Source organism: Benincasa hispida, chromosome 11, assembly GCF_027475165.1.
Source record: "Benincasa hispida cultivar pf3 chromosome 11, pf3_genome.v1.1, whole genome shotgun sequence".
NCBI classification, from domain to species: domain Eukaryota; kingdom Viridiplantae; phylum Streptophyta; class Magnoliopsida; order Cucurbitales; family Cucurbitaceae; genus Benincasa; species Benincasa hispida.
Window position 1 is genome coordinate 70,708,359 of NC_143488.1, and position 23,305 is coordinate 70,731,663.

At 39.8% G+C, this 23,305-nt stretch overlaps 1 non-coding gene across 1 annotated transcript; it reads right to left on the bottom strand.

Annotated features, from left to right (window-relative positions):
* Nucleotides 1-12,514: 12,514 nt before the first annotated feature.
* Nucleotides 12,515-12,621, bottom strand: LOC120092237 (small nucleolar RNA R71). The gene has a single exon (XR_005485949.1). It is a non-coding gene; the product is annotated as a small nucleolar RNA R71 (small nucleolar RNA).
* Nucleotides 12,622-23,305: the final 10,684 nt, after the last annotated feature.

The following is a 23,305-nucleotide window of genomic DNA, read 5'->3' on the forward strand; positions in this document are numbered from 1 at the left end:
TTATGCGCGAACTTTTCAGCGGGCAAAAATTTGAAAACGAACCCAAGGTTCAGAACGATGGGAAAAAGTCGTGCGTGCATACGGTTTTTGGAAACAGTATCGGGCCCGGCGAGGGAGCCCGAGACCTAATTTTTATGCGCGAACTTTCTGGCGGGCGAAAATTTGAAAATAGACCCAGGGATTTAGAACGATGAGAAAAAGCTGTGCGCGTAGACTGTTTTGGAAACAGAGCTCGTTTGGTGCCCCAAACGGCTAAATGCCCGGCGGGGGAGACCGGGGCACAGTTTTTGTGCGCGAACTTTCTGGCGGGTGAAAATTTTAAAACAGTCCCAGGGGTTCAAAACGATGAGAAAAAGTCGTGTGAGTAGATGGTTTTGGGAACGGAGTTCGTTTAGTGCCCCAAACGGCTATCGGGCCCGGCGGTGGTGCCCCGGTGCCCAATTTTTGTGCATAAACATTCTAGCAGGCGAAAATTTGAAAACGGACCTAGAGGTTCAGAACGATGAGAAAAATTCGTGCTCGCAAACGGTTTTGGGGACGGAGCTCGTTTGGTGCCTAAAACAGCTATCCGACCCGGCGAAGGTGCCCGGGGCCCAATTTTTATGCGCGAACTTTCCGACGGGCAAAAATTTGAAAACAGACCCAGGGGCTTAGAATGATGAGAGAAATCCGTGTGCGCAGACAGTTTTGGGAACGGAGCTCATTTGGTGCTCAAAACCGCTATCAGGCCCAGCGATGGCGCCCCAGGGCCCAATTTTTGTGCGTGAAATTTTCTGTGGGCAAAAATTTGAAAACGAACCCAGGTGTTCAGAATGATGAGAAAAAGCCTTGCACGCAGACGGTTTTGGGGACGGAGCTCGTTTGGTGCTGCAAACGGCTATCGGGCCCAGCGGGGGTTCCCCGGGGCCCAATTTTTGTGCACGAACTTTTTGGAAGGCGAAAATGTGAAAATGACCCAGGGGTTCAGAATAATAAGAAAAAGTCGTGCGCACAAACGATTTTGGAACGGAGCTCGCTTAGTGCCCAAACGGCTATCAGGCTCGGCGTGGGTGCCCTGGGGACCAAGTGTTGTGCTCGAACATTCCGACGAGCGAAAATTTGAAAACGGACCCATGGGTTCAGAACGATGAGAAAAAGTCGTGCGCGCAGACGGTATTGGGAACATGGCTCATTTGGTGCCCCAAACGGCTATCGGGCCCGGCAAGGGTGCCCCGGGGCCAAAGTTTTTTAGCAAACTTTTCGGTGACCAAAAATTTGAAAACAGACCCAGGGGTTTAGAACGATGAGAAAAAGCCATGCGCATAGACGATTTTGGGAACGGAGCTCATTTAGTGCCCAAACGGCTATCGGGCCCCGTGGGGGTGCCCTAGGGCCCAATTTTTGTATGAGAACTTTCTAGCAGGCAAAAATTTGAAAACGGACTCAGGGGTTCAGAAAGTCGAGCACGTAGACGGTTTTGGGAACGGAGCTCATATGGTGCCCTAAACGACTATCGGTCGCGGCGGGGGTGCCCCGGGTTCCAAGTTTTGTGCGCGAACATTCGGACAGGCGAAAATTTGGAAACGAACCCAGGGGTTCGGAACGATAAGAATCTGTCGTTCACGCAGACGATTTTTTGAATGGAGCTCATTTGGTGCCCAAACGGCTATTAGGCATAGCGGGGGTGTCCTGGGGCCCAAGTTTTGTGCGCGAACTTTCCGGCGGGAGAAAATTTGAAAACAGACCTAGGGGTTTGGACTGTTAAGAAAAAGTCGTGCGCGAAGACGGTTTTTGGAATGGAGCTCGTTTGGTGCCTCAAACGGCTATCAGGCCCGGCAGGGGTGCCCGGGGAACAATTTTTGTGCTGAACTTTCCGGCAACAGAAAATTTGAAAACGAACCCAAGGGTTTAGAACGATGAGAAAAAGCCGTGCGAGCATACGATTTTGGGAACGGAGCTCGTTTGGTGCCCCAAATGGCTATCGGGCCTGACGGGGGTGCCGGGGCCCAATTTTTGTGCGCTAACTTTCCGGAGGGCGAAAATTTGAAAATGGACCCAGGGGTTCAAAACGATGAGAAAAAGCCAAGCATGCAGATGGTTTTGGGAACGAAACTAGTTTGATGCACCCAAACGGCTATCGGGCCCGATGGTGGTGCCCCGGGGCCCAATTTTTGTGCGCAAACTTTCTGGCAGGCGAAAATTTGAAAACGAACCCAGGGGTTTAGAAAGCCGTGTGCACAGACAATTTTGGGGACGGAGCTCGTTTGGTGCCCTAAACGGCTATCGGGCTTTGCGGGGGTGCCCCGGGGCCCCAGTTTTGTGCGCGAACTTTTCGACGGGCGAAAATTTGAAAACGAACCCAGGGGTTGAGAACGATAAGAAAAAGTCATGCGCGAAGGCGGTTTTTGGAACGGAGCTCGTTTGGTACCCCAAACGTCTACCGGGCCCAGCGGGAGAGCCTAGGGCCCAATTTTTGTGGGCGAACTTTCCGGCGAGTAAAAATTTGAAAACGGACCCAAAGGTTCAGAACGATGAGAAATGTTTCGAGAAGAACTTTGAAAAGGATTAATAAGTCATAAGCACTTTGGTAATACTAGGAACTTGATGGACTAGGTAAAGTATGTGTAGTGATATGAAGAATTCTTTTAGAATATCTAGCGAAGTTAATGTCATTAAAGGAAGCCAAAAAAAAGTTGGACATGAGTTTAGACTTAAAGGGGATAAAGCAGAGTGTTATTTTTTTGGGTTGAAGGATTATTTTAGAATACCTAGATTAATTAAATCCATAGCCTTATTGTGATGAAGAGATCAAAGTTGGACAAATTTGAACAAACGAAAGTCTTTTGGAGTTTAAAAGTATGAAAATTGGCAAAGGAGAATTCCACGAGATGAAAATTCTTAGTAAGAGAGATAAGACTTATGGAGGAGTTAAGTAAAATATACTTTAGTAAAGAGATTATGTTCCACTTGGAAAGTGGAAAAAAAAAGTATCCAAGAAAGTTTACTCTTTTGGAAAGAGAAGGGAATTTAATTTATTTAAAACTCCTAGTTAAGTATGATTTGGAGGCATGATATGAAGGGTTACAAGGAATTTGTTTTGGTGTAAAAGAAAAATATCTCATTATCATGTGGAACTTTAGGAGAGTATGAGTTGGATGGAAAGATAGCTTACATAGGTGATTGGTATGGAACTTTGTTTTAGCACAAGAATCTGCTACCGAAATAAAAGGTTGAGAAGAGATAAGCTAAAATGGAGTTACTAATAACAGTAGATGTTCAAGAACTATTGACATGGTATGTTGAGGCTTCATTAGTTAAGAGGTAAACCATTGAGAGCATTAGTAAGATTTAAGGGATTTTGACGTAGTGTGCAAGTTCGAAACATGAACTAGTAAGACCATCAATTTGATTGAAAAAGAAAATTAATCCAACTCGAGGTAGACAAAAGTGGTATATGCACAAAAGTAGTAAGTTGGATCTTCCAATATCACCATTGGCATAAGGGATAGACTGGTAATAAAGTTGAGTTGATAACAAGAAGTTGCTATAGGTGGGTTTGAAGCAATATAGTATAGTATGTTTTCCCTTGCATGGGCAATGAGTTAACTAGCTCTAGGGAGTATGAGTAATTCAAGCTCTGACTTATGAATCAGGAAGATTTTATCGTAAAAATTAACTTCGGGGATCAATTACGATTATTATGAGGTTATGAAAATGTGTTATCAATTGACTAATGCTTTAGCATCCAGGGACTTCAAAACCTCATTTTCAGAGGGAATTTTAGACTCATCCGCAACAGGGTATAAGTAATGATATGTTATTGTTTTAAGGCTAAAGGATAATATGAGGTTTGGCTCAAGCAAGTTTTATGGCCTATGACAGTATAGAGCCTCATGATGAGTTTCTCATGAATGTGAGACCTAATTAGACAGATTTATTCTTAGACATGTAGACCCTAACAGAGACACCACAGTCGGCGCTTCTAGAGTAGAAGCAGTTTTCAGTGATTTGTTTTGGTACGTATCTTCAAATGACGCATTATATAGCATGACAAAATGGTAAGCTCAGATATATGTTTTTAGTGAATAAGACTTTCTTAAGCTCACAACAGTTTTCATAGTTCTCAGCTTGAGCGTGCTAAAGTATTGTTAGTTTTCAGCATCTTAAATTTCATAGTTATATATGGAAGAGGTTGTCACACCTTTTTTGATACTAGTTTCAACTATGTCATAAGTGACTCTCGTTTTACATCTAGTTTTTGGAAGATTCTCCAGTTAGCATTGGGTACTCGATTGGATTTTAATACAACTTTTCACTCACAAAATGATGGTCAGAAAGAACGTTTGAACTAGACATTGGAGAATATGTTGCGCACTTGGCGTTATAGTTTTCAGGGAGTTGAGACTCTCACTTGCATTTGATGGAATGAGCATCATAACAGATATCTGGCTAACATTGGCATGTCGCCATTTGAAGCCTTCTATGGGAAGAGCTACAGGTCTCCTGTGTGTTGGGATGAAGTAGGTGAGAGGAAATTGCTAGGACTTGAGCTAGTGTAAGCCATGAATGGGGCAATATAGAAGATCAAGGCTTGTATGCAAACAGCTCAGAGCAGACGAAAAAGTTACGTTGACGTGAGACGTAAGGAACTAAAATTTAAGACTAGGTGATAAAGTGTTCTTAAAGGTGGCGCCTATAAAGGGTGTTTTGAGGTTTGGAAGGAAAGGGAAGCTGAGCCCGAGGTTCATTGGACCTTTCGAGGTCTTGAAGCGAATTGGTCTCGTAGCTTATCGATTGGCATTGCCTCCATCACTTTCTTCAGTTCATAATGTCTTCCATTTCCATGTTTCGATGCTGAAAAAGTATGTAACAGGTCCATCCCATGTAGTTGACTTTGAGCCATTATGGTTGAATGGCAACTTGGGTTATGAAGAGAGGCCTGTGTAGATTCTCACTAGAGAGGTGAAGATGTTACGCAATAGGGAAATAGCAGTTGTAAATTAATGAATTGATGTTGAAATTATTTAATTTGGAAATTAATGAATTGATGTTGAAATTATTTAATTTGAAAATTAATGAATTGACGTTGAAATTATTTAATTTAGAAATTAATGGATTACGTTGAAATTATTCAATTTAAAAATTAATGGCAGGAATTAATTTCATTATGGAAGGAAGGGGTGTTTCAATTTAATGGTTTAATTGGAGGGAAGTTATGGAAATTAGACTTTTGGAAATTAATGGATTACGTTGAAATTATTCAATTTAAAAATTAATGGCAGGAATTAATTTCATTATGGAAGGAAGGGGTATTTCAATTTAATGGTTTAATTGGAGGGAAGTTATGGAAATTAGACTTTTAATGTCACACAAATTTAATTTGAAATTAATGTCAAGAATTAATTTCATTGTGGAAGGGAGTGAGTTAAATTCTTTGTGAATTGAAAGTTGGAAGCAGGTCTGATTGAAGGAAGAATTTGGAGATTGGAATATTGAGAGTGGTTGTTACTCAGGCTTCGTTGGAGAATTGAATTTAAAGATTTATTATTAAAGACTGTCACTTGGATCGATATCTGAATCTAGTATCGAGGTAAGTAATCTTACTACTGGAACTGCCCACGGGCCAGGCATTAGATGTATGCTAGCATGATAAATGCACATTATGGCAAAATGTTAGCATGATAGACTGATAGTATAATATGATCAAAGTATGTTTTGGTATGAGATCTGAATTATTTATTTATGCACATAGACATTTGAATGATAGTATGAGATGGTATGTGCTTTCATATGGTTGTATTTGATCTGATGATGTTGAGGTACACATGTATGTTGTAGAACCATGATGTTGAGGTATATGTGTATGTTGTAGATCCATGATGTTGAGGTTTATATGTATGTCATAGATTCGTATAGTGATGATTATGATGTTGAGACTGTGCAAATATCCTTACTGATTAGTTAGATGCCCATTAGATTTTTTATTTCCTTTGGGATTCACCAGTTTGTGTTTCCTTCGAGATTCATCAGTTTGTGTTTCCTTCGAGATTCACCAGTTTGTGTTTCCTTCAGGATTCACCAGTTTGTCTCCTTCGGGATTCACTAGTTTGTGTTTCCTTCGAGATTCATCAGTTTATGTCTCCTTCGGGATTCACCAGAGGTAGTGGGCATACTTAACTACAGTAGGATAAGACTCAGTCTTCTTCTTGTTTCATGTGCATATGTGTCCCATGAGGACTAGAGCAGTTTATATGTTTCACCAGAGGTGGGTATCTAAAGGACATAGATGCCCAGCCAGACCCTAGTAGTGGGGTTACTTACTGAGTATTTTATACTCATTCTTTCTCATGTTGTTGTTTCAGGTAAGGGTAGAGATGCACTGGCGATGGACAAGCGGAATTCGTGATCAAGCCACTAGACTAGTTTTTACGCTTCTGCATCATGAAATTTAGAGTTCTTTTCATGTTTCTCTTAACTTTTAGTTTTGATGTTTAAAACTTACTTTAAGAATCGTTTTTCAGACTCATTTACTATCCTTTATGATTTATGGGTACCCTACTATTGTTTTAGTATTTCAATTTAATGAAAGTCTTTTGAACTTACCTTATTTAATTAGCATTTATTTCGCCATAACCGAGTGTCGTTTTGAGTTTCATGCATGCATGTATTTAGTAACGGCCTAACTTAAGTCCTAGGGGGTCGGGTCGTTACAACTGGTTTTCGTTACATCGCCTACATGTCAATATTGTTTGAAGCTTGGTCTCAAAAGCTACAATAATCCCAAGGTAAAAAGGTTTCCTGTGAAAATACAAAACTCAACAAACTATTAGCTGCCAAGTCCCCAGCAACGGCGCCAAAAACTTGATGACGTAAATTAGTGAACGCAATATTTGCGATGCATGTCTTAAGTTATGCATTTGTTCTCATGCGTTGGTGGTCATGCGTTAGAATGAAATGAAGGCGTTGATCTCATATGTCATGACCATGTGTTCCTGTCACAAGTTTTCTTGTGCTCTCACCAAGAGAACGCAAGTTTCTCGGGTGATCCGAGGTCGACTCAGGGACTTGTAGCTAAATGGTATGCGATGATGTGTGTGCGGCGAAGAAATAAAATAATGATGAGGGTTATGAGCTAAGCACTACTCCTACTCCTAACTAACAGATTAAGCGGTAGAAGTATGACTGAGAGGTAGAGACATGGCAACGGTTGATGCGTAGTAAAATGCATGGAAAAATAGATAAAAATGTGAGGATGTCTTCACTGCAACACTAATCTTACCCGCAAGGGTAACCCAGCCAACGCAAGCTATGCGATCATACTATACACACTTGATGTAGACACGTGCGATGTATATGCGATAGTGTTAAGAAGCCTATTTCTAAGCCTCTATATGACCACATACCACCATATCCTACTTAAAGGGTGCATACGTTGTGTAGTAGCAAACAGAGCTTATCTCTAAGTTCCCCATTCTTTCTTATGCGATCCAATCCGCTCTCTCGAGTCTTAGATTTGGTTTTTAGACTACTCTCCCAAGTATGCCTAAATGATGAATGATGCACTCATAAGACAAGGTAATCACATAAACCTGTCTGACGTAAGATTATTCTTATCTCTAGTGAACACTTGCTTACATTGCTTAATGAGACCAACCACTTACCCTCCCAGGCAGTTAGTTGCTGCTGATTCTACTCATAGACAAGCATTGCGTCCGCTTATAGACAAGCATTGCTACAGCTCACACTAAGCAAATAAGGTTTTCTCACAACACTCGTGCAACACACACCTCCTGGTGGTTTGCTACATGCTTCATATCCCTAATACGCATGATTAAGTATACGATACTCTAGCAATCTTACTCAGTGATGCAATGAAAGTAAAGGATGCTAAGTAAATGAAGATGGAGATGGAATCAAAGGAAAATACAGAAATACATTGATCACAAAATGTATTAATTCCTTAAGCAAAAATGTAATACAATACAAAGAAAGAAGAGAAATGGAGGGGGCCAGCTGGAAGCAATGTGTTGCTTCTAGCAGATGTGTGTCAAGGCTGCCGGTGGTGCCATGGATGGGCGGTGGAGCAGACTCTCTCGAGCTCTAACTCTGGCGAAGGCTCCGGTCGTCACTTGGAATGATTGAGGGGATGAAGAACTCTCAAGCTATCTTCTCACCCTTTGGTCTGGATCACAAGGATCCACCCGAAGGTAGAAACTTGGATGATTTGAAATTCTACTCATCGGTTTCTATTTATAGAGCTTGATCGCCGACAGCATTTATAGACCTGCTCTGAATCTTACACTCGCGGTGCGATGATCCTTTTCTGAATCTCTATTGCTAACGGCGTGGTAGGTGAAATGTTAACATCATCTTTTGATACTCCCGAGATATGTGTTCATGTTTGCATTCCACCAACCTTGCGGTCATCCATTCTATTATGGTTATCATTTTGTAGCTGCAATCTCTCTGCGATGACCGTATTTGCTTGACGACCACAACTTCTATGCGATGGCCGTATGCGGTTGATGGCTACAACATGAGGAAACTTTCTCACCTATTGTCATGCTCAAGTCTATCAAGATACTTCTGTCCATAACCACATTTAATGATTATGAGATATGGCAAAAGGACGTCAATACTGCCTTTCTTAATGGTAATCTTGAGGAGACCATCTCATGACTCAACTAGAGGGGTTCGTAGTTCTAGATCAAGAGCAAAGAGTTTGCAAGCTTAATAGGTCCATTTATGGGCTGAAACAAACATCTAGATCATGGAACATTAGATTTAACACTGCGGTCAAGTCCTTTGGCTTTGATCAAAACGTTGATCACTAGACGGCGGTCAAGACGATCCTCAAGTATCTTCGGAGAATGAAAGACTACATGCTCGTGTATGGAGATAAGGATCTGATCCTTACAGGATGCACAGACTCTAACTTTCAGACCAATAGAGATTCTCGTAAATCGACATCGGGGTTAGTGTTCACTCTGGACGAAGGGGATGTAGTGTGGCGAAGCATCAAGCAAGGATGCATCCCAGACTCCACTATGGAAGCCGAATACGTAGCCGCTTGTGAAGCAGCTAAGAAGGCTGTTTGGCTGAGAAAATTCCTTACAGATTTGGAAGTTGTTCCAAATATGGATTTTCCAATCACTCTCTATTGTGATAATAGCAGGGCTATGGCAAATTCGAAGGAGCCTTAGAGTCATCATCGAGGCAATCATATAGAGCAAAAATACCACTTGATCAGGGAGATTGTGCATCGCGGTGATGTGATAGTCACTAAGATCGCGTCGGAGCACAACATTGTTGATCCCTTTACAAAGGCTTTCACGGCTAAAGTGTTCGAGGGTCACCTGGAGAGTTTGGGTCTGCAGGACATGCGACATCTTGTCTAGGGCAACTGGAAGATGATACTGGGGTATGCCCTAGTTTATTGTATATTGTACATGTATTTTTCTTTTATTGTACATTAGTCTCCCAAGGCATTAGGACAAGTGGGAGATTGTTAGGATTGGTGTCCTAATTCTCTCGGAGTCTCGTTGTTTGTAATATATACATATTGTTATGAATAAAATAAGAGTTATTTCATTCTAGCATTGGCATTTACTCATATCCAATAAACAAAGCTCCATGGTTATAGTATGTAAACTTAAGCATGTATATGAGATATACAAGTGGATCATGCCTTAAGCGATAACCTAAATAGGTCTATAGTATAAGGATTAAGGTAGGATACCTGATCCTGGTGACACTACGGATATGGCCCGCTTTGTAGAGGTTTGCAAGTGTTGTGAACTACTACATATGGTAGATCCTAACCATTCATGTGGAGAAATACGAGCGGGGGTGTACATACAAAGAGTTTGTATAAGACCGGACCACGAGATGATTTGTCTCTGTATATAACGTTGTTGATACTAGAGACTTACATCTCACCTAAACGACCATAGGTGACATGACCTCAATCCTAAGTGTTTTGGGAACTCCTGCCTTTGAGGGTGGTCCATTGATTAGTATGGGTGAGAGTGGCCAGATTGCCAACTCAACATACCTACCTTTTTGGGGACCTATCTGATATGGGAGCTGAGAACTTAGTTACACAAGATGGAATTCACTCATTCCCCAAAGCAGGGGTAAGTAGATAGATTACTCCCTTAAGGGCTGATTTCGAGGCTTGAACATAGTGGCCACAGCTTCTCTTTGGAAGAGAGGACTCAGTCATAGTAAGACTATGACTTATGTTCATTAGAGGAATTAGTGGTACTTAAGGAGTTAGATGTAACTACAGGGCAATGATAACTGGTAGAAATACAAGTTATTACAACTCAATTTAGTAAAACAATGAGAGAAAGCGATGATAAAATAGGCAATATCATGTCTGAAAGCGCCAAACTAAAAGGAATTGCGACCGCTAATGCTCATCACATAAAAGTAGTTAATTTACATATTTTCTGCAGGTACAATGCGATGGCGCATATGAAATTTCTATCCAAAGGCACAATGTGACTGCGCGCTTGAAGTTGCAATTGTAAGTCATGTGATCATCAGAAGTTTCTTAAAATCATAAAAGACCTCGCATCAAGGTGACAACATAATAAATCATGATGGGACGTAAAGCTGATAACGGTCGATTCCGAATTCAGTTGACAAGCCATTAAAAACCATACTGTAGCAAGTACATTGAACTTTCAGTGACTTTTAAACGGCGCAACAGAGTAGGGAAATTAATGTCGCCCATCATTGCAATCATTTGTAAGAAAAGCTGCTACACCTTGAAATCTATAAATACTGAATGCCACCAGTGAGAGAGGGATCCACACACATACACATACATATACATAAAGAACGGAGAGAGCAAGGAGACGAGGCGGAACTGAGAGGAATCGCTCCCGGACAGATCGAGAGACTGCTGGAAAGCAATACAAAGGAGAGAAGGCCAACCCTTGCGAGAGCAAGAATCCACAACTAGAACAGAGTTGGAGTGATAAAGAGCAGTGTAAAAGGCCACGGGAAGCAAGACATTGCTTACCAGGTCAAGACATTGCTTACCGGGTTTGTTATCTCTCAAATCGATTTGTTATTTTGTATTCAGCACTTCATTTGCAGAAAATGGAAACTTTATTTCGATTTATGTTCAATCTCTCCACACTATGCATGAGTAACTAAATTTCTAAATGGGTTGAGAAGTACTTAGCTAGCATGACTTAATATATGCCTTTTATGCAATCATCTTGTCTTATGTGTGCATCATGCACCCTTTAGATGTACTTGAGAGAGTAGTCTAAAGATAGAATCTAGGCTTGAGAGAGTCAAATTAGATCGCATAAGTAAGAGTAGAAACTTAGAAATAAGTTTTATCGACTGTTTTGCATATACATCGCATGCGTCCTAGAAATAGGAATTGTGGCATTCTGCATTGAGAAATATAGTATTGATATTTGTGTATAGCTTGATCGCATAACTTGTGCACAATCTTAGGAAATGTTAGCTAAATCCCGTCTCAACCCTTTCATCGCATACTTATTGTAACTCTACGCTTTCATCACTCCGCGTTCAACTCCGTCACATAGGAAAATCTAAATCAAAACATCATCCACTTCTTTTTCACCACTGCAATAGAATCAAAGAGTCTGTCGCATATCTATTTAGTAGTCCATGTGTTCGACCCTGGACTTACCAGGAACCTAAGAAGGATTTTACTTGGGCTTTGTTAAGAAAATTTGCATGACCATCGCATAACTCACATCATCGCATACTCACACCATCGCATCATAATTCTATGCATCAAGTTTTTGGCATCGTTGTCAGGGACTACGGTATAGATTGCGCTAACATCAAACCTCTTTGATCTTTGCAGCTTTCGACCTCTGTTGCATTGCCATTCCTTCAGTAAAGGAAGAAGCAAGCATCGCAGGACACCCTCCTGAGCCCAACTACGACCCAGAGATCGAAAGAACATTTCGCATAAGACAGAAAAACACACGTAGACAACAAGGAAGAACTCACAGAATGGCTGAACAACCTGAAGAATGAGCCATAAATGAAAACAACATAATGGCAAATCCTATCCTACTAGCAAATGATCGCAATAGACCCATCCGGGACTATGCATCACCAAACTTGTATGATTTCTCTCCAAGAATCATGAGACCAGCATTGGATGGATCAGGTTCGAGATGAAGCCAGTAATGTTACAAATGATACAAACAGCAGGACAGTTCGGAGGACGGCGTGGTGAAGATCTGCATGCCCATCTACGAAGCTTCATTGAAATTTGTAACACTTTTGTGTTCCCTAATATCTCCGTAGAGGTGAAGATCTACACGCCTATCTACGAAGCTTCATTGAAATTTGTAACACTTTTGTGTTCCCTAATATCTCCGCAGAAGAGGTTCGACTCATGCTATTTCCATTTTCACTATGTGATAAAGCAGGAAAATGAGCATACTCCCTCGAACCAGGAGAGATAACTTCATGGGAGCAAGTTGTGAAGAAGTTTATGAAGAAGTATTTCCCTCTTATAGAGAATGTTAGAAGGAGGAAATTGATCACCAATTTTAAACAAGAAGAAGATGAATCGCTCAATGACACGTGGGCGAGATTCAAGAGACTAGTGTGCGATTGCCCACACAATGGATTGTCGGATTGCCTCCAAATGGAGATTTTCTATCATGGATTAAATTTTGCATCGCAAACAGCTACCAATGCGATAGCAGCAAAAGGTCTACTGGACAAAACATATGATGAGGCAAAGAACATTCTTGATCGCATCTCGAAAAACCACGAAGATTGGTAAGAAAGCGATCAAAGAGAAAAACCCAGAGAAGGTAATGCAAGTAATGGTGCCATCACATCATTGCAAAATCAGATCAATGTGATGATAAATTTATTACAGGGCATCACAATAAAGAATCCCGGAATGCAAAGAGGGCAAGTCAATGCAATAGAACAGACAAGCACCAATTGTGCTACATGTGAAGAATCGCATTCGGTTGAAGTGTCCACGAAATCCGCAGTCAATCTATGTCAAGAACAACCCTTTTTCAAACACGTGTAAACCCGGGTGGCAAAACCACCCAAATTTTGCTTGGAAAAATAACCAACAACAAGGTTGTCAACCCATGGCGCAAAGAGAAGGACCACCAGGATTTTTCCAAAGAATTAACGGTCAATAGCAACAACAAGCCAGCAGCTATCAAACACCACCATCATCCTCTCTGGAGAATTTGTTAAAACAATACATCAAAAAAAATGAAACAGACCTCCAGAGCCAAGCGACATCCATCCGCAATTTAGAAATCCAAATAGGACAAATTGTGGAAGAGCTGAAAAACATACCACAGGGGACACTGCCTAGCTCAACTGAGCTCCCACGTAACTCGAGGAATATAGGGGAAGAACAATGCCTAGCAGTCACCCTGAGAAGTGGAAAGGCGACGGTGGAATTTAGGAAGGAGCCTAGCAGGACCAATTCAAATGCGATGGAATCAAAGAAACCGTTGACACAAACTGAGTCAGAGGAGCCCGAGATTATGGAACCTGAAGATGCGATCACCTTTAAGCCTCCAGACCATGGAACAGTGAAAGTATAGCTACCTCCATTCCCTCAAAGATTGAAAAATAAGCAAAACAATGAAGGTCAGTATCGTCGCTTCCTGGAAATATTGAAATAACTACACATCAATATTCCATTTACAGAGGCGATAGAGCAGATGTCGGTATATGCCAAGCTTTTGAAGGATATGGTTTCGAAGAAGAGAAGCACAGGAAAAATCACCATGGTGGCATTAACGCAAGAATCAAACACTATAATCCTACCGAAGATGCGCGACCCAAGCAACTTTACAATACCCTGCTCAATAGGAGGGATCTACATTGCTCAAGTATTATGCGATCTTGGGGCAAGCATAAACTTAATGCCCCTTTCAATCTTCAAACAATTGAATGTAGGTCAGCTGACACCCACAACGATGACTCTTCAGCTTGCAGATAGGTCCCTGGTACACCTTGAAGGAAAATTGAAGGATGTCTTGGTCACAATCAACAAATTCATTCTACCTGCAGACTTCATCACTCTAGATTATGAAGTGGATACAGATGTGCCAATCATATTGAGACAACCATTCTTTTCTACTGGTCGTCCTCAAATAGATATGCACAAGGGAGAAATCACAATGAGCATCAATGCAAAGAAGCTTAGGTTTAATATTATCAAGGCAATGAAGTCCCTAGAAGATGAAGGCTTATCAGATTCCGACGATGACCACACTTGCGTTGAAGATGGGGAGTCCGAGGAAGAAAATGAAGAAAGAGAGGACGGGACAACATCCTTAGAAACCTGCCATGCAATAACAAAGACGGTGAACAATGAGGAAAAGTTGAAATTGAATGAAGAAAGAAAAACACAGAAACCCTCCTTAGAGCAACCACTTATACTGGAGCTGAAAAACTTCACCAAATCACTTGAAGTACGTTTTCCTTGGCCATAACGAAACCTTGCCAATTATCATATCCTCTACGTTACTAGAAGAAAAAGAAACTGTGCTGCTCAGTATTCTGAAGAAATATATTAGAGCAATCTGATGGACGCTTGCAAATATTAGAGGCTATAACCAGATTATGATCGCACCAGAGGATCAAGAAAAGGAGAGAAAAGCTTCGTGGACCTGAGAAAGCTAGAATGAAGAAGAAACGTGTAGTCCCTGCATTGATAAGCGACACACATTCATCAGGGACGAAGTATATCCTTTTTTTAAGTATCCTTTTGTTATTTTTCTTTCATGAATCTATCTTAATTTTTGCATGATTACTACTCTTTATAATTGCCAACTCTTTCTTTCATACCTTTTATCCTATGGGCATTTATCACACTGATCATAGTAAATGATTGCGATGGAGCAATGCAATAACCTTACATACGCGATCGGTTCGATCAGCCCATCGCAATCAAAGAATCAGCCCACCACAGGAAAGGATGCAACAAAAAATGATGCGGGCGACAAAGCAAATTTGGGGGTTGTGTCTTTCCTTGCCTCATCTTATTTCAATTTTGCACTTCTCGCATCTCAATTTAATATTGTTGAATTCTACTATCGCATCCTCTTTAGTTTGACTCAATCTTGAATTTTTTATTACTTTATTTGGTCGTCGCATTCACCTCGTGCCAATTATGACTTCAATGATGAAATTCATGCCTTTGTTTCTTACCGCATGTACTAGAGTCAGATTAATTTTAGGACAATCGATTCATGAAACATTTCTAAAATTTAGCGGTCTACCAGCTTTCCTTCAAAACTATTTTTACGAAATTTCCTAAGTCCATCGCATGATTTATTCTGTCTCTCAGCAATGAGGACATTGTTGTGTGTTAAATTTGGGGGTCTAGTAATGTTATTTTCAACCTTGTTACTTTTAGAAATTCGATTTAAAAAAAATTATATAACGTTGAGATCAGATCCTACTTGTAGTTGGATATTCGCATGACACCCGTGGGGGCAAGCCAAAATGAAGGTGGGAATCGTAATCAACGCAGAAACCAAGTGATCACAATTCCGCTGCCGAATAAAGAGATGGGCATGAGTTTTGACTAAGAAAGAGCGCCTTGATCATGGTTGGATGTCTGCATGACACTCGTGGGGGCAAGAAAAAATGAAGGCTAGGCACTCGGATCAGCGCAAGATCATAAAACGAATATCTGAATCGTGCAAGGGTCAAAATCACTTGAACATCCCGATTTACGAAAGTTTGAAATAAATCATGCGTTGTCTTGGAAACGAGTAAAGTTTTTTTGAAGGTTAAGCTTGAGGTCCCTAAAGATTAGAAATATTTTAGGAAGAGATCAGGATAGAAATTAAAAAGGCATTGGTTCATGAAATTTGAATAAGGCACCTTGAGAAGTCTAGGAAGGGTAAAGGCGGTTGAATTTTTAAAGAAAATATTTAGTTTATGCTTGAGGAAAAGCATTGTTTTAAATTTGGGGGTGTGATAACTGGTAGAAATACAAGTTATTACAGCTTAATTTAGTAAAATAATGAGAGAAAGCGATGATAAAATAGGCAATATCATGTCTGAAAGCACCAAACTGAAAAGAATTGCGATCGCTAATGCTCATCACATAAAGGCAATTAATTACCTATTTTTTGTAGGTACAATGCGATGGCGCATATGAAATTGTGATCCAAGGGCACAATGCGACTGCGCGCTTGAAGTTGCGATCTCAAGTCATGCGATCGTGAGAAGTTTCTTAAAAAGTGATCGCATAAAAGACCTCGCATCAAGGTGACAGCATAATAAATCATGATAGGATGTAAAGCTGATAACGATCGATTCCAAATTCAGTTGACAAGCCGTTAAAAGCCATACTGTAGCAAGTACATTGAACTTTTGGTGACTTTTAAACGACACAATAGAGTAGGGAAATTAATGCCGCCCATCATTGCAATCATTTATAAGAAAAGCTACTGCACCTTGAAATCTATAAATACCAAATGCCACCAGTGAGAAAGGGATCCACGCACATACATATACATATACATAGAGAATGGAGAGAGCAAGAAGACGAGTGATAACGGGCAGAAATGCACGTTATTACAGCGCAAAGTTATAAAACAATGCAGGATTGCGTTGATAAAAATATACAATATTGCGTCCAAAAGTATTAAGTTCACAACATTGCGATCGCATGCATCCATCACATTAAAATAGCTAACTTATGTATTTTTGTGCAGAAAATGCATTGACACAAGGCAGAGATGCGATCCAAAGAAATTAACGTCTGAGCGCATTAAGAGATTGTGTTAACGCAAGGCTATGCGATTATTTGCGCTCGTGAATATTTTCTCGAGAAGGTTGTCGCATAGAGCCGGCGCATCATGGTGGGCGCATCTAGGTGAAAAGCGTAATAAATCACGATGGGACAGAAAGCTGGTGACGGTCGATTCCGAATTAAGTTGACAAGCCGTTAACGACCTACTGTAGCAATGATAACTTCTAGAAATACAAGCTATTGTGGCTCAAAAGTTGGAACAATTAGGGTCTTTAATGATAAAATCTCAACATTTTTAGAGAAAACACATGGAATTACTCGAACACTATCAAACTCATGCAAAAGAATGTTTATTGCTAAAATACTGCGGCACTAACGCATGATATTGCAGGATCTCAACAAAAGGCTAACACATGATTAAGAAAAGTGTCGCAGGCAAAGTCTAACGTATGGGGCATGCGTTGGAGGGATTCAATGCAAGGAAGATTCATTGATTTAGGCTGTTTGTGTCAAATCACCACTTGCAAGTATGGGCACCTACAGTGAGCGGTGTCTGAAAAGCATCTGAGTGTCAAGTGGCTGACCAGGGTATGGAATTTAATGTTGCCCATCATCAAGTTGGAGAAGACCGATGCCTATAAATAGAAGAAATCCCACCAGATGGAATAAGTTTTTCTTGAGAGTTATTCAGTCAGAGCTTAGTTTAGAATCTTAGATCCTTAGAGCTGTGCTGTGGTGCCGAGAAGAACAAGAGGGAAGAGAACCACCACCATTGCCGATCAAGGAGCGGAGGAAGCTGAGCTCGAGAGAGACATTTCTTCCAATTCTTCCACAAGTGGTTGTACACGACTAGAATTGAGCCAAAAAGGACAAGAGATTGTACTCTATGGCTTGACTCCTTTCATTTCATTTTACTTATCGCTTTCATCTTCTTATTTGATTAAGTATTGGTTTTTTAAAGACAGTCAGTTTCTTTATAAATTCTCATGTTTGATCTATCATACATTGCCATTGTTTATTTCTTGCTTATGTTGGATGCGTCTATAACTTCATGCAAAATTCCATTTCAAACGCTTAAGCCAACTAAATCAATTGGTAAAAGCATCTTTAGCTTAAACTATTCGAGAGAATAAGTAAGCCAACATCAAGTTAGAAACACTTAGTACATCTAAAGATAGACGCACTGGTGTTTTATTGCATCCTGTGTTTGACGCATACATTCTAGAAACAGGTATTATATGATATTTGCATTAAGAAGTGTCGAATAGAGTCTAACGCATAAACGGAGATAAACAAGTCATCTCATTCGCTTTATATTCTTGTTTGTGTACATCCAACTTAGATGGACGCATATCATTTGCTTCAAACTCCATTTTCAAATGACCTATCATTCTCTACTCGACCTTTTTGTATCTTCTTGCCCACACACACAACAGCTTAGTGTAAATAACTCATTTCTACATACACTTAGGATATCTCTACAACAGTTACAACGCAAGGTCTGCGTTGGCTAATCTGAATCCCTGAGTTCGACCCTGGACTTACCAGGAACCTAAGTTGGATTTATACTTGGATCTGATTTAGGAAAACTTGAACGTCAATAGAGGAATGTCATGCGTCCTGTTGTACATCACTAACACATCAACGCGTTACTAACGCATCATAAACGCATCAATGCATCATTCATAATTACACTTATTTTGCCAATTATTTTATACAATGCACTCCTAAGCTTGAATCACGAAATCAACGAACAAGCAAGTACACTCAACTTTTCGGTGACAAATATTCTGCGCATCTAATAGAGAATTAATGCCATCCCATCAGTGCAATCATAAGAGAGAAGAAGCTTTTCACCCCGAAGCTCTATAAATACCGAAGACCAAGAAGCTTTTCACCCCGAAGCTCTATAAATACCGAAGACCACCTTCAGTGAAGGAGTTCATCCAGTTTGATAATTTTCCCCATAGATAAAAGTAGCCCTGTTCATAGTTTTCTTATACTTAGAAAGCGGAGTGAGAGAAGGGAAGAGATGCCGGAAGATCGCCCTGGTCAACTCGAGAGAGAACCCAGGAGGCGTGGCAAAACAGAGAGAGGGTCGATTCTTGCGAGAGCAAGATTATCTTTTGAAGCAGAGTAGAGAAGAACAGTGTAAAAGCCTTGGGAAGCAAGAGATTGCTACCAGGATCTTTATTCTTATTTCGTATTGTCATTCTGTATTTCGATTATATATCTATAAAATGGAACTTGCTTATCTACATATGTTCGCTCTCTTTAAAACATGCATGAGTAGCTAAATCTATCGAATGGGTTAAGAAGAACTTAGCTAACATGACCTAGGATTTTCATTGCATGCGATCATTTTGTCTTATGTTGCGCCCATCACCCTTTTAGAGCTACTCGAGAGAGAGTCTAAAGAAAGAACCTAAGACTTAAGAAAGCTAGGTTAGAATCTAGACTCAAGAGAGCAAGATTAGATCTGCATAAGCAAGAGATAGAGACTTAGAGATAAGCTCTGTTTGTTAACATGCATCGTATGCACCCTAGAGATAGGTTATGGTATTATGCGGTCGCCTTGTATGTGTGTGTGTCAATCATCATCGCATAAACAAGATAGAGGCTTATGTGTAAGTCCTATAGACATCAACGCATATATCGCATGCATTCTAAATCTAGAAGTCGTAGTATTTGCATTGAGAGGTGATTTGCTATTGTATGTGTGTAGCATGATCGCATAACATGAGCGCAATCCTAGGAAGTGTTAGTTGAACCCCTTCTCAACCTGTTCCCTCGCATATTCATCACATCTTCCATGTTATTAACTCTTTTCTTAACTCTATCGCATACTTTTTATACTATAAACAACAAACCAACAAACTCTTTGATTGATTTGTTACTGCAAAGTGATCTCGAAATTATCACCGCATATTGTTGTCTTTAGTCCCTGAGTTCGACCTTGGGCTTACCAGGAGACTCAGTGGGCTTTATACTTGGGTTCTGCTGAGAAAACTTGTTGCACAACACATTTTCCATCACTGCAATTCCTTTAATTAATTCACCGCATAAAATAATGCATCAACAAGGCAGAGCCGAGAGGAATCGCTCCCAGATAGATCAAGAGACTACTGGAAAGCAATACAAAGGAGAGAAGGCCAACCCTTGAGAGAGCAAGAATCCACAACTAGAACAGAGTTAGAATGATAAAGAGTAGTGTAAAGGGCCATAGGAAGCAAGACATTGCTTACCGAGCTTGTTATCTCTCAAATCCATTTGTTATTTTGTATTCAGCACTTTATTTGTAGAAAATGGAAACTTCATTTCGATTTATGTTCAATCTCTCCACACGATGCATAAGTAGCTAAATTTCTAAATGGGTTGAGAAGTACTTAGCTAGCATGACTTAAGATATGCATTTTATGCGATCATCTTGTCTTATGTATGCATCATTCACCCTTTGGATGTACTTGAGAGAGTAGTCTAAAGATAGAATCTAGGCTTGAGAGAGTTCGATTAGAATCTAGGCTTGAAAGAGTCGAATTAGATCGCATAAGCAAGAGTAGAAATTTAGAAATAAGTTCTATCAGCTATTTATACATTGCATGCGTCCTAGAAATTGGAATGGTGGTATGCGGCAATCTTGTCTTATGTGTGCGTCATTCATCATTTGGTCATACTTGAGAGAGTAGTCTAAAGATAGAATATAGGCTTGAGAGAGTCGGATTAGATCGCATAAGCAAGAGTAGAAACTTAGAAATAAGTTCTATTGACTTTTTCGCATATACATCGCATGTGTCCTAGAAATAGAAATTGTGGCATTCTGCATTGAGAAATGTAGTACTGATATTTGTGTATAGCTTGATCGCATAACTTGTGCACAATCTTGGGAAATGTTAGCTAAACCCCTTCTCAACCCCTTCATCGCATACTTATTGTAACTCTACGCTTTCATCATTCCATGTTCAACTCCGTCGCATAGAAAAATCTAAATCAAAACACCATCCACTTCTTTTTCACCACCGCAATAGAATCAAAGAGTCTGTCGCATATCTATTTAGTAGTCCCTGTGTCCGACCCTGGACTTACCAGGAATCTAAGAAGGCTTATACTTGGGCTTTGTTAGGAAAACTTGCATGACCATCGTATAACTCACATCATCGCATACTCACACCATCGCATCATAATTCTACGCATCAGGGCATAACGATTATTGGCCAAGCTATACTTACGAGCGATTTATGAAGTGGTTATCGCACCATCGATTGGTTAAGATGGACACATAATATATCTGTAGTAAGGAAAGTTCAGTTGTCAGTCTTTAATGGAGTGTCTGGTAGTTAACGAATGGTGGATTCCGTGACTAAAGAGTTTAGCCATTTATTCACGTACCTTTGGAGCTTCAAGCTACAAGTCCACAAGGTCCCCTTGTAGCTCAATGGATTCAAGTTGAGGATCATTTCTTGGTGTTGATTTGAAATGTTCAAATTGACAAGAGGTAATTCGATTATATTGATATGATCAGCATGATATATGAGATACATCAAATGGAGGATTAATGTAAATGAGATTTACATTAAGTGTCATGGAATAGAAAAAGAGCTATGGTTTATATGTTTCATGAGATGAAATATTAAAACTATAGGTAATAAGTATATTATGGTAAGTTGGTTATCATGTATATTTATAATAATATTAATTATTGGATAATTATCTCTTTTCTCTAATAATCAATTGAGTGGGAGGTTATTGGTGGTTTCATGGTAATCGTGAGATAAAAGGAAGAATATTTTCCTAAATTTAGTAGTTGTTGAATTGAGAATTCACTTCTCGGAAAGTTCTCACGAAAAGGTTGTCAAGTAAATATGATTTACTAAATGACAGATTGAAGAGAGACTAGATGATCGTTGAGTGTTTCTATACGATAGACACTCAGCTGGCCGATGAGCTAAACGTTTGAGCGACTTTTGCTAAACGATCGTATAGCTTTTGTTAAACGATTGGGCATTGTTTATACGATAGACACTATCATCTCCCACTTGCTCAATCATTTACACAATTGTTTTCCTCTGGTCTCATTCTCTAACCAAGTCCACACAGAGCTCACACTTCTAGATTCTCACACCGAGAATACCAAGGTAGCCATTGTGGTATGCCATACTCAACTCGACACTAGTCAAGATTATTTGGAGGCCGTTCGTGGTGTTGGTATGGAGCCCACTGTGTTCGTGATCTTGGAGATCGCAATGTTCAAGTTCTTTGTTGATCGTGCTGTATTGCGGTTATGGTGGACGAGCATTCATGTGTTGCAGTCTTGCTGATTGTTCGAGCGTTCGTGATCGAGGGATCTTGAAGATGAATCTTCAAATGTATGTTAATTTCTATCCCTTGATCTATAGAAAAGCATGTTGTAATTTCACTTTATGCATGACCATATGTTTCCGTTTCTTGATTGTAATTGTTAATGTTAATATATGAATGAAATTTGGAACTATCCTTCCACTGCTCATGGAAATCCTCATATCCGATTTCCTTCAATTGATATCAAAGCCAAGTTGTTCTGATATTCCAATTTATTACATATTCATTATTCAATCTAATCTTGACCCGAGTTCAAAAGTTGAAGAAGCAGTTTGCTAATTCTATGTTGTTGTTGCCCTTCTAACGAAGGAGCAGAATGATTCTTTCTTTACTTTTACTTCAGGTAATCGGAGACTGGTTTGAAAATTTCTTTAGATCAAGCAAATTACCACTACTCTCCAAACTTTTTCATTTAGTATTTCTTGTTTAAAAGTTTTTAGATCCCCTTCTCTTCAGACTTCCCAAACATTGTCATTTAGGATTTCTTATTTGAATGTTTCAAACCACTTATTATGCTTTATGTTCACTTTGTTCTTGTTCCTTTTATCTATTATGCAATGCTTTTATGATTAGTGATGGTAAACTCTTGACAAATGCACATTTTGTAGAACATGATATATAAGTAATGTAATGAGGCATTTAAGCCTCCTTTTCAATTCTATGATGCATAGTTGGAGCCCATTTCTCTTGTTGAGCTTCCTTTTGTGAGCTTGGTTTTTTATATACCCTTGTATTCTCCCTCCCCCCCAATCAAGAACATGAATCAAAATATTATTATTTCTTTTTTAAAAGGAAAAAGAAGACCAAAATGTAACTGATGTCATTACGTTCTTATCTCCAGTGCTCATATATTAGTATCCTTTTTAACCTAATCTTCCCAAGATCCTATATCTCCTCTGTCGCTAAATAATTATATTGACTACAATTTATTGATGTTAGCACATTCTTATCTACTATTTTGCATGTTTTGTTGATGTTGGTCCCTATGTTCGGTCGCAAGCCAAAGTAAAGAAAAGGGGAGATGAGACCAAGTTCATAGTTAAGGTATTGTTGGTGGAGAAATTGGTTTTCCTCTTCTGAGCTTATCTTAATAGATATTCTATATGTTCAAACTATTTTGACATTTCAAATAGCGTAAGGAAAAGTAGAATCATTATAAAATTTGGCTTTTATGTTTATGGATTGATACAAGGAACTCATTAC